General features: G+C 39.8%; 1 long non-coding RNA gene across 1 annotated transcript; it reads right to left on the reverse strand.

Moving 5' to 3' along the window:
* Positions 1-1,947: 1,947 nt before the first annotated feature.
* Positions 1,948-4,897, reverse strand: LOC131014609 (uncharacterized). Its single transcript, XR_009098269.1, has 3 exons — positions 4,698-4,897; positions 2,777-2,843; positions 1,948-2,173 (listed from the first exon to the last, which is right to left on the reverse strand). It is a non-coding gene; the product is annotated as an uncharacterized LOC131014609 (long non-coding RNA).
* Positions 4,898-13,239: the final 8,342 nt, after the last annotated feature.

Consider the following 13,239-nt stretch of genomic DNA (forward strand, 5'->3'; position numbering starts at 1 on the left):
TTGAAAATCTGCTAGGGTATCTCTGTACCACATACTGTACGCCTCGTCCTCGTATCTGATCTTCCCTGAGTTCGATCTTAGGGATGGCAATCGGGTACGATGGGTATGGATAGTGACTATCCATACCCATACCCACGAACTAAATGGATAGTGGTTGCTACCCACGAAACTATCCATGGATATCAAATGGTATCCAAACCCACTACCCGCGGATACCCACTACCCGTCGGGTATCCGCGAAACCCGCTATCCGACGGGTATCCGTCACCCACTATCCGACGGATACCCGTTATCCGCCGGATACCCACTATCCGCCGGATACCTACTATCCGCTGGATACCCACGAAGGGAAGAAATGGGGAGCTGCTGAAGGTTGAGCGGCTGTGTCAGTTAGAAGAAATGTTTTGCCAAACGAGAATTAGGGCATAGGAAACAGAATAATAGTATTAGAGCTTGGGCCTTCCTTCAATTTTTATTTGGGCCTATTTTCAAATATAATATGCTAGCCCATAACCTTAAAATATATATTCAAGGCCCATATTTTATGATTTTTTTTGTGGATATTTGACGGGTAATTGACGGATAATTAGCGGGTATTTTTGGCGGGTAAACGGGTTTCGCGGGTATGGATAGTAAGTATCCAAACCCATACCCACGAACTAAATGGATAGTGAATTGCACCCACGAAACTATCCGTGGATATCAAATGGTATCCAAACCCTACCCTAATGGGTGCGGGTTTTCGCGGATACCCGCTACCCGCGGGTAGATTGCCATCCCTATTCGATCTCACAACAGTCCTGGCCAACCTATAAGGAGAACTTAAAGATGACTCTAGGAACTAACTCTACTTGGCTCCAGCAACAGAAATAAACAAAACATAACTTAGCAAAACTCCTACTAAGTAGTACTGTTATCTTAAAACTCAAGCTCAAAATATCTAAATTCTCATCTCGTCCCATCTTTACTCAGTAGGGAATCTCTCTAAACAATGATATTAGATCCCTTAATCTAAATCATCGTGACTCAGTAAGACAACTCAACAATTCTCTCTCAAAGCCATCTCCAAAGACTATGGCTCATGATACCTCCTGAAGTACCATTAAGGTTGCGTGAGCAAAACTCGCGTCACAAAACAACTCAACATATCGTACAATATCTCATTGCAGCATGCTAATAACTCATCATTAATCATGCTATTATACTCAAGCTCATAACTCAAACTCATAACTCAAACCAACAAGTACTTAAAGCAATTGCTAATTCTCTCAAGCTTTAGCTCTAAGTTCTCATTTCATCCTTCTACTTAGTAAAAAAAATCTCTCTTAACAATGACATTAGATTCCTTCATCTAAATCATCGTGACTTATCACAACTGCTCAAACAATTCTCATCACAAAACATCTCAAATACATCACATCATAACTCATAATTATGCATCCTCAATCATATAACATCATATGATATAAACGCTCTCATGATTCATCATGTAACATCAACATATGCTCTTACAACATAATAACTCATTATTAATCATGTTGTCATCCTCAAACTCAAACTATGCACCTTTAAAGTGTAACATCATAACTCATCATATAACCTCAACATCATGCTCTTCAAAATTTAACGTCAAATAAACTTTGAAATTTTACATACCTCGTTGAGCCTGGTGTGATGGTGCGCTGAGCTCACGGTTGTTAATAACTATTAGTCTAGTGACTCATTCTAGACTAAACTCAAGACTTCTAATTCAGAGCTTTCCTTCGCTCTGATACCACTCTGTCACAGCCCGCCCTAACTATGGATAGTTAGGCCGAGTGATCCACGACTAGGGATGGGGTTAAAGAAGAAGGGGAAGAAAAGGGGCGTCATTTATAGCCGTAAAACTTACTCATCTTAATAAAACTCGTCATTTTTATTCATTAATACTCAATTGAAAACAGTCTATGAAAGACAGCATAAAACTTAATTAATATCATTAATCAAGTTATACATCGTATGAAACCATTCTCTTAAGACTCAAAGTATGACATAACATACTATAACATCAACAACATCTTGCAGCGGAAAGTAGCTAGACATATGTATGAAGACATATTCTAGACAGGTTAACTATTTATTAACAACCCTGGAGACTCCGCTCACTGCAGCACCATCATCACATCAGCTCAACCTGCACATTTAGAAAACATATGCAGGGCTGAGTACAAAAGCACTCAGTGGGCACGTATGCCTAGGTATAAAAATACATGCTTCAAAACTATAAATTGTCATGCCATCATAAACAGTACAGCAAGGGAGTTTTTCGCTAAAAAGGCCCAAGCTTACTAAGTTCATTTGTGATTCTTAAAGTTCGTCTGATCAGACTAAGTTCTTTTGTAATCTATCATATCTGAAACTGTGTGCCGGAGAGGTGGCCACCTCTCACGGTCACTTGACCGGCCAACCCGCTAGATGACTCACGGTCACTGGTGTACACTAGCCCTGGCAGGATAGCTATCAACTGCTCAGGACCCGAATTCGATTGCATCATTGGCAAAGCCAAAGCAGATAGATATCATACTAAAATTTAAACATTTTATGGCAAGACAATACTTGAAATAACTTTAACTCAAAGATTTTGTCATGAAATAACTTGCTCAAAGGTAGCATTAAACTCGTTTGATAGATATATAAAACTGAAATTAACAGTTAAATCATCTCATGCATTCATTCGTATAAGAGGCCTACGACAAGCAGGGGATCTCTATATACGTATAGTAAAAGTAATGCCCACCTCGTTGTGTCTCTGTATCAATGAGTAACGTCACTCTCTCCCTCAAGTCGTTACTTCCCAAAAGGACCTTCATCGTTATGAAGAATTGGTGAGAAGTTATAAAAGAAACCTCGATTGATAATCTAATCTCTTTTATGAAACATTAGTATCTCTAATGTTCATCTCTCTTGATTGTTAATCAATATAACAATTATTATCTCTCGTCATTACTCATTAATTATAACATCCTTATGTTATAATTAGCAGCGCTTCAATTAAAAGAAATATTTAACACATCGAAAAGTCCACTTTCTTAGCAGATCTATTCGCTCTCTTCTCGTCTAATTAACCGATTAGAAAGTTAAACTTTCCATTAGGCATGTATTTGAGTCACGGGTCAACAAGAATTGACTATGCTCAAATTCTAATTTCACTAAAAATTTCGGCATGACCTATTCATATATAATGTCAGCCACGAGATTTCAACGCGTGAATCTCACTACGTGAACTCGTCTCTCGACTCAAAACTTAACATCTTGACATCTTTTCAACGCAAACCAAACAATTCAAAATCATCAAAACTCTTTATCAGTAAACTATCATTTATACTCGACACCAATTGTTCGAGTGTCAGATACCAACATTTATGTGCGTTAATAATAACTCTCACAACTCACACCATTTAGTCATATCGTATCATCCATCAAAACAAATATAATCAAGTTGTTTTCTAGAAAGTTTTGCTGTTTTTGTGTCATCTTTAAAAATTCATAACAACCAACTCAATCATCATAAACTCTCATACCAATTGATCTCAAAAACTTCATGAAGTGTAGTTCACTCTAAAAATGGTAGTTAACCAAAAAGGTTAAAGGTTTTTGGAGATATTGCTCTTTTAGTGCAGGCTGTCAAAGATTGACAGTTTCTGCCAATTTTGTTTAGGCCATTAGAAACCAAGGCAAACCTTAATAAAATTCCATCAAATTTAATCATCCAAAACTAAGGTATCCTTGAAGATTTGGTTAAAATTTCACAAGAGAAAACGTTCATATGATCTGCCAAATAAACAATGAAACTCATACACTTTTACTGTTGGACAAATATGACAGCAGAACAGGGCATTTTTGAAATAATAAACTGCTCTGTTTCAGAGGTCATAAAAATCGAAATCTTATGTTTTTAGAAAAGTATTGAAGTCTAGTTTCGTTTAAAAAAAACGGTGATGCAAAATCCTTCATGGATTAATAGATATAAACGTTTTTGTGAAGTCTACCAATAGTTGACAGATTCTGTTAAGGATTTTTCAAAATATCTTTAAAATAGCAAACATCATCCAAAAGACATGAAATTTTGCAGCAACGAAATACACATATCATAGATAAACATACTAAAATTTCAGAGCCATCAAGCAATGAAAACTCATCGAAACATAAGCTTGAAACTGCTGTAAAATTTTGACAGAATTCCAGTTTTAATTTCGTTCAACAATTATCATCCATAAATTGTAAATCAATTAGCATGCTCATGTGATATCGTAGAACACATATACGCAATAATATTCATTATGCAACGTCTCAAACTTCACGAATTTAAATAATCATACTCTAAAAATTTATACAATTTTCGTGCTTGGAAAAATACGAATTTAATATATATATCGATTCTAGCATACCCCTAAGCACAAATATCAAGTCAAAACGATCAAACAAAAATCGAAAGACAAGCTAATATGTGAAAAACGGGGCTGCCCTCATGGGTTTCATAGCTACGGTTCGTTCCGTTCTTACTCCCTTCATTAAACATGCTCAACATCTACCCAAGAACAACATACTAAAATTTCACGACGATCCGACGTCGTTTCAAAATAAAGTCGAGAATCGACATTTTTCGACGTCGACGAAAATCGAAAAGAAAACCATCAAAACGTAGGTAGAGATCTTACCTACTTAGATACGTGATCGAAAAGATGATCGGTGCTCGTCTCGGTGCTCAAATCGGAGCTTGAAACCTCCGTCCAAGCTAAAAATGGTGTTTGGCGTGATAAGTAGGTGTTTTGGGTGTTGTGTGTGTGAGAGAGCAAAGATGATTGGAGTGTGTTGGCTGAATTCAGCCGTGAGTGAGGTAGATAAAGGGGTGTTGGGTGGTTTGGGGGGTGGTTTTGGTGGGGTAGCCTTAGATATTTAAGATAGGGTTAAGTATTAGATCAGCCCCTAACGTGGAGGCCCTTATAGCATTGGGCCCCTTATGGCAAGGGGTGTGTCAAATAAGCCCCTATGGTAATTAATTTTGAACAAATACACCCTTACAACTAACGTCCACTTAACACCGTTTTCTTATTATTATTTTTTTATTTTTCTTTTTTTGGTGGGTCCCACTTGTCCCAACCCTGGCCGGCAGCAGCTGCTGCCTTCGTCATCTCCGTCAGTTGCCGCCGTCCGTTCTCCAGATCCGGCGACGCCGCCGCCTCCCTCCATCTCGCTCCCCCTGCTCTCCCAGCCCTGGCCGGATCTGGAGGCGAGATCTCCAAGCAAGTAACAATGTCTTCATCGGATTCCACACAAACCCAATCCATTTCCGACCCCTACGCCAATCTTGGCCTCACCAAAAACTCCGACGGTTCCTTCACACGCACCGCCGAATTCAATCCCACCACCGCCGCCTGCTCCGATCCACCCAGCTCAACTCCACACAACAACACCTGGGCCCGAATCTACCTCCCCCGCCGCAAATCCTCCTCCGCCAAACTGCCCCTCGTACTCTTCTTCCACGGCGGATTCGTCGTCGCCACCGCCGCCTACGACATCTCTGCACAAGAGCAGCGGCGTCGTCCGTTCTCCAGATCCGGCGCCGCCGCCGCCTCCCTCCATCTCGCTCCCCCTGCTCTCCCAGCCCTGGCCGGCAGCAGCGGCTGCCTTCGTCATCTCTGCACAAGAGCAGCTGTCGCCGTTAGTTCTCCAGATCCAGCGACGCCACCGCCTCCCTCCATCTTGTCCGGCGAGCAGAGCGTGAGAGAGAGATCGTGAGCCGAGAGGGAGGAGTGAGAGGTGAGAGAGAGCAGGGAGGAGTGAGAGGAGTGAGAGGTGAGAGAGAGCAGAGAGTGAGAGAGAGAGCGCGTGAGAGAGAAATAAAAAAAATTAAAAAACTTAAATAGTTAACGGCTGTTAACTCACCGTTAGGGCTAAGGGTGATTTTGTTCGATTTTAATTACCATAGGGGCTTATTTGACACACCCCTTGCCATAAGGGGCCCAATGCTATAAGGGCCTCCACGTTAGGGGCTGATCTGATACTTAACCCTTTAAGATATTAACCCGTTAGTCGTTAAATATCCCGTTTCGTCTCGTTTTAACGACTAATTACCCACATTCTTCGTTACTCACCCTCTTAACTCCTACTCACTTTCATTACACTCGTAATTCTATATAAATATAGAAAACGCAAGCTCGTTCTCGAAATTCTGATAAACGAGCTCGGTTCGTTTATCGAGAAATTCCGATTTACTATTCACTCGTCGTCCAAAAATAAAAACTTTCATTATTGGACTCGTATCGAAAAATTAAGAATATTTCTCGACGACGTGCACGTAAGATTTTGAAAGTCGACAAAAAGACGAAATAGCAGTATTTTACTATTCATCGTCAAAAAGTCAAAATTTTCAAAAACGTCTTAACGGACTCAGATCTCACTTCCGAGTTCACCGTTCTCATTCAAATAATTATCTCGAATTATTCGAATACTCAAACTCAATTTCGGATATAAAATCTCACATCATCCAAACATCATCAAAAGAACATCTCAACATATTTTTAAAAAAAAAAGAAAAGAAAACTTCATAACTCATCATCTATGTACAAAGTAATCAAACAAGGGATCTATACCCTAATTACTCAAACTTAAGCAATTAAACACGTCATCAAAAGCTCGGGTATTACATACCTTCCCCCTTAAAATAAATTTCGTCCCGAAATTTGTACCTCTTGTAAATGTTTCGGGTACTTCTCTCACATCTTATCCTCAAGCTCTCTTTCCACTTCTTTCTAACTATCATATCTCCATTGGACCTTATCCAATGCAATCGACTTATTACTCAATTGCCGAATTTTATGATCTAACATCATCTGAGGTCTCTCTTCATAACTCAAGTCTGGTTCTAAGATCATTTCTTCTTAGTAAACCTCATGGTTTGAGTCGAAAATATATATCCTCTCAATTGTGACACGTGAAACACGTTATGCACATTTCCAAAGCTAGGTGGCAAAGCCAACCTATACGCTATTGGACCTATCTTTTGCAATATCTCGTAAGGACTTATAACTCTGGGTCTAAGCTGTCCTTTAACTCCAAATCTATTCATCCCCTTTGAGGGTGAAACCTTCAAGAAAACTTTGTCTCCTATCTCGAAACTTTGTCTCACATCTTATAGGCAAACTCAATTAGTGGCAACACATTCTCCCGATTTACTCCTCTATCAAGGATAGTAGTTCTTATCATATCTTCTATCGCCTGCTATGCTAAAATTCATCCTTGTACCCAACTCTTTCTGTAACTCATCCAAAAATGTGATGAAATTTATTTATTTTCTCTTTCTGAGGTGATCTACACCGGTACTCAATGCAATCTTATAATCTCACGAACGTACAATTGTGCTAACTTATCTGGTCCATACGCGATTAGGATCGGTAAGAAATGTGCAGATTTTGTTAGTCGATCTACAATCACCCAAATTGCTGTATTTCCTCTTTGACTTTTGGGTAAAGCTGTCACAAAATCCATCGCTATGTGATCCCATTTCCACTCGGGAATCTCCAACGGTTTTAACTTCCCATATGGTCGTTGGTGTAATGCTTTCACTTGCTGACAAGCTAAGCATCGCTCTACAAACGAAGCTATGTCTCATTTCATTCCGTCCCACAAAAATCTATTTTTCACAACCTGATACATCTTTGTGCCTCCTGGGTGGGCGGTGTAAGGCGTGTCATGAGTCCCACTCATGATCGTTTTCTTAAGTTCATCATCGCGGGGAATGCATCTTCTCCCCTTAAATAAGATAACATTGTCTGATTTTTTTTTTTTTTGTAACTCTTGAGATCTCCTGCTCTTATCCTTTCTCGTAACTTGTTCATTGTCTCATCTTTCCTTGTGCTTCAATCACCATTTTCCTCAAACTAGGCATCGTCGCAACAATACTTGCTATCGTCCCTGGTGGTTTTATCATCTCTATCCTCATCTTGTCAAAGTCCTTTATAAGCTCATCCTCTCTCGTGAGAAGACATCCTAACTTTGACGAGACCTTTCGGCTCAATGCATCGGCTACTACATTGGCCTTGCCAGGGTGATAGTTAATGTCGCAGTTAACATCCTTTACTAATTCGAGCCATCTCATTTGCCTCATGTTAATATCCTTATGCTTGAAAAAGTATTTCAAAGTTTTGTGGTCCGTGAAAATCTCACATCTAACTCCGTAGAGATTATGTCTCCAAATTTTCAGGGCATGCACAACGGCTGCAAGCTCTAAATCATGCATTGGATAATTTATCTCGTGGGATCTAAGTTGTCGTGATGCATAGACTATAACTCTTCCTCCTTGCATCAAAACACATCCTAGCCTATTCTTTGACGCATCTGTGTAGATGGTATACTCTTTATCTATTTCCGGGACTAGCAGCACTGGTGCTGTAGTCAATTTCCTTTAAGCTCTTAAAAACTCTCTTTACACTCCTCTTTCCAATTGTACTTAACTTCTTTTCTCGGTCTTGCTATCATGGAAAATCCTTTAATAAACCTCTGATAGTATCCTGCTAAACCTAAAAAGTTGCGAATCTCGTTAGGCGTAGTTGGTGATCTTTACTCATGTACAACTTGTACCTTGACGGGGTCAACTTTAATTCCTTCGGATGATACAATATGTCCTAGAAAAGTTACTTCGTTCAACCAAAACTCGCACTTGGTGAATTTGGCAAAAAGCTTCTCAACTCTTAGCGTTTCCAACATCGTTCTCAAATGTTTTGGCGCTCCTTCTCATTCTTCGAATAGATGAGAATATCATCTATGAAAACTAGGATAAATTTATCCAGTTATTGATGGAACACTCGATTCATGTGATCCATGAAAACTACTGGTGCCTTCGTCAAACCGAATGGCATAACTATGAACTCATAGTGCTCATACCTCATTTGAAAAGCTGTCTTAGGTGTATCCTCCTGTCAAAATTTGAACTGGTGGTATTATGATCTCAAGTCAACTTTCAAGAAAAACTCGCTCTTCGCAATTGATCAAACAAGTCATCTATCCTCGGCAAAGGATATTTGTTCTTGAGTGTCAATTTATTCAGCTCTCGATAATCTATGCACATTCTCAACGTGTCATCCTTCTTTTTGACAAAAAGGACTGGTGCTCCCCACGGGGATACACTACGTCTAATAAAACCTAACTCGAGCAATTCTTGTAGCTGAATCTTCAGCTCTTGTAGCTCCTTAGGCGCCATTCTATAGGGTGCCTTCGACACTAGTGCTGATCCAGGTTCTAGGTCGATAGTGAACTCCAACTGTCTTGTTGGTGGCAATCCTGGTAAGACCTCGGGAAATACATCTCTATATTCCCTTACCACTACTACATCCTCAAAGTTTTTACTTGATTCTCCTTCATCATTCAAGTAAACTAGGTAAGCTTGTGCTCCTTTCTTCTTTACCAATTTCGACGCCTGAAGTGCCGAAACGATTGGAACTCTCTTCTTTCTATCAATGCCGTGAAAACATGTTTGTTCCTTCCCAGGTGGTTGGAAAGTTATCTGTCTCTTCTTACAATCAATCGGGGCAAAGTTCTCTGCTAACCAGTCCATCCTTAGAATAATGTCTACGTTCCACATAGGCATTAAGTGCAAGGTTCTTATTTTCATCTTTAGTGATCCTAACTCAAGCTCTAAGTTAGAAATCATGTGAGAAACTGTAGTAGCTCTTCCTACAGGAGTGATTACTCTCAACTCGGGACTAGCTTGTTTTTGGTTCGAGTTTGAAGGTAACATGCTTCAACCAATTAAAGAATGCGAGGCTCCTGTATTAAACAGGATTCTAACTGGTGCATCCAATAACTTGCCCATACTACCTTAAAGTCCTGCCTTAAACCGGCACTTAAAACTCAGACATCTCTTCATCAGTATCCATCTTCTGATGAGCGAACGTGTTAGCTCACAGAATTCTCGATTATACTCTACAACCGATTTCTTTCCTTGCATCAAACTTCGATAATCAGCCTCTCGCTGCTTACTGTACTCCTCTGTACATACTTCTCAAGAGTAGTCTTCAATTGTTCTCAAGTGTAGTTTGCCAGTTGCTCAGGTGTTAAAGTCCTCTGACGTGCCTCTCACTAGTCTTATACATCAAAAGAATCTACTAGGATAACTCAAAAGTTGTAAGGGTTCAACCCTAGAATGACATCAAAACAAATTGTTCAAGAGACTCAAATGAATGACCAGAGGGTAGAATGAAGTAACTACCAGGTCGAACAAAAATGACCTAGAGTAAGAACCCATCTGGCTTTTCAACCGAAAGTTGAAACACATGGGTTTATAAACCCAAAACACGTCTACTGAGATTTGGATCATGCGGACTGGCCAGGTCCAACATAATCACTCCCCAGTCACACGGGATATACTATCCCGAACTTGGAAATTCTGTGTCTTCTAAACCCTCAACATACTATACATAACAAAACTTAAGTTCACACCAGCAAGCTAAAAGCTTAAACTCAGGGTCCTATGTTCTAGACTCTTGTTTCGAAAGTTCAATATTTTTCGACTCTCCTCTCATGTTGCGGTGGTGGTGGCGGAGTATTATCCCGCCTATCCTTCACATCACACTCTTGATGACATCTTTGAGGCATTTTTGAAATCACAAAAGGAAAACTCAACTCGACCAACGCTCTAAGCATCCTCGAAACTCAAGTTCAATTTACTAACTCAACTTTAAGGAAACCCTCACGGTCACTTTAACATTCATCTGTAAGGCAATAAGCACTCACGAAATGCTAACAAAAAGACCACTCTGGTCAACCTAATATATCCATCAGTAGAATGCCTCTTTTTAGAGGACTTACATAAAGGGGTTATATAAACCCTACAAAAACCATAGTATCTATCGTAATGTCCCTTCTAAACCGACACCCATTAATAGTACTATGTCTCGGTCTGGACCTCTTACAGTAATTGCTACCAGTTAACTCATCTAGTTGCTACTTTGGCACACTAGGAACATCCATCTATTTAACATCAGTAGGGTACTATATTCGCATGCTTATCTATCAGCATGTCAAAAGCTCAAGTATCAGTATCTCCTAAGTAAGTTATATACATCGCAATGTAATTGAAACTAATCAAAAACAAAGGTGTACTGCTCATACTCTCAAGATCATCCTTAGCTCTAGCCTACATCGGATTCCCTTCTCATCCTCATCAACTCTAGCCCTCCTCGGCTACTTCTCATCCTTTCAACCCTAGCCTTCCTTGGCTCTTTCTCATCCTTTCATAGTTTATGAACATGTGTTTGAAAATCTGCTAGGGTATCTCTGTACCACATACTGTACGCCTCGTCCTCGTATCTGATCTTCCCTGAGTTCGATCTTAGGGATGGCAATCGGGTACGATGGGTGTGGATAGTGACTATCCATACCCATACCCACGAACTAAATGGATAGTGGTTGCTACCCCACGAAACTATCCATGGATATCAAATGGTATCCAAACCCACTACCCGCGGATACCCACTACCCGTCGGGTATCCGCGAAACCCGCTATCCGACGGGTATCCGTCACCCACTATCCGACGGATACCCGTTATCCGCCGGATACCCACTATCCGCCGGATACCTACTATCCGCTGGATACCCACGAAGGGAAGAAATGGGGAGCTGCTGAAGGTTGAGCGGCTGTGTCAGTTAGAAGAAATGTTTTGCCAAACGAGAATTAGGGCATAGGAAACAGAATAATAGTATTAGAGCTTGGGCCTTCCTTCAATTTTTATTTGGGCCTATTTTCAAATATAATATGCTAGCCCATAACCTTAAAATATATATTCAAGGCCCATATTTTATGATTTTTTTTGTGGATATTTGACGGGTAATTGACGGATAATTAGCGGGTATTTTTGGCGGGTAAACGGGTTTCGCGGGTATGGATAGTAAGTATCCAAACCCATACCCACGAACTAAATGGATAGTGAATTGCAGCCACGAAACTATCCGTGGATATCAAATGGTATCCAAACCCTACCCTAATGGGTGCGGGTTTTCGCGGATACCCGCTACCCGCGGGTAGATTGCCATCCCTATTCGATCTCACAACAGTCCTGGCCAACCTATAAGGAGAACTTAAAGATGACTCTAGGAACTAACTCTACTTGGCTCCAGCAACAGAAATAAACAAAACATAACTTAGCAAAACTCCTACTAAGTAGTACTGTTATCTTAAAACTCAAGCTCAAAATATCTAAATTCTCATCTCGTCCCATCTTTACTCAGTAGGGAATCTCTCTAAACAATGATATTAGATCCCTTAATCTAAATCATCGTGACTCAGTAAGACAACTCAACAATTCTCTCTCAAAGCCATCTCCAAAGACTATGGCTCATGATACCTCCTGAAGTACCATTAAGGTTGCGTGAGCAAAACTCGCGTCACAAAACAACTCAACATATCGTACAATATCTCATTGCAGCATGCTAATAACTCATCATTAATCATGCTATTATACTCAAGCTCATAACTCAAACTCATAACTCAAACCAACAAGTACTTAAAGCAATTGCTAATTCTCTCAAGCTTTAGCTCTAAGTTCTCATTTCATCCTTCTACTTAGTAAAAAAAATCTCTCTTAACAATGACATTAGATTCCTTCATCTAAATCATCGTGACTTATCACAACTGCTCAAACAATTCTCATCACAAAACATCTCAAATACATCACATCATAACTCATAATTATGCATCCTCAATCATATAACATCATATGATATAAACGCTCTCATGATTCATCATGTAACATCAACATATGCTCTTACAACATAATAACTCATTATTAATCATGTTGTCATCCTCAAACTCAAACTATGCACCTTTAAAGTGTAACATCATAACTCATCATATAACCTCAACATCATGCTCTTCAAAATTTAACGTCAAATAAACTTTGAAATTTTACATACCTCGTTGAGCCTGGTGTGATGGTGCGCTGAGCTCACGGTTGTTAATAACTATTAGTCTAGTGACTCATTCTAGACTAAACTCAAGACTTCTAATTCAGAGCTTTCCTTCGCTCTGATACCACTCTGTCACAGCCCGCCCTAACTATGGATAGTTAGGCCGAGTGATCCACGACTAGGGATGGGGTTAAAGAAGAAGGGGAAGAAAAGGGGCGTCATTTATAGCCGTAAAACTTACTCATCTTAATAAAACTCGTCATTTTTATTCATTAATACTCAATTGAAAACAGTCTA

The sequence above is a fragment of the Salvia miltiorrhiza genome, chromosome 3 (assembly GCF_028751815.1).
Source record: "Salvia miltiorrhiza cultivar Shanhuang (shh) chromosome 3, IMPLAD_Smil_shh, whole genome shotgun sequence".
Taxonomy (NCBI): domain Eukaryota; kingdom Viridiplantae; phylum Streptophyta; class Magnoliopsida; order Lamiales; family Lamiaceae; genus Salvia; species Salvia miltiorrhiza.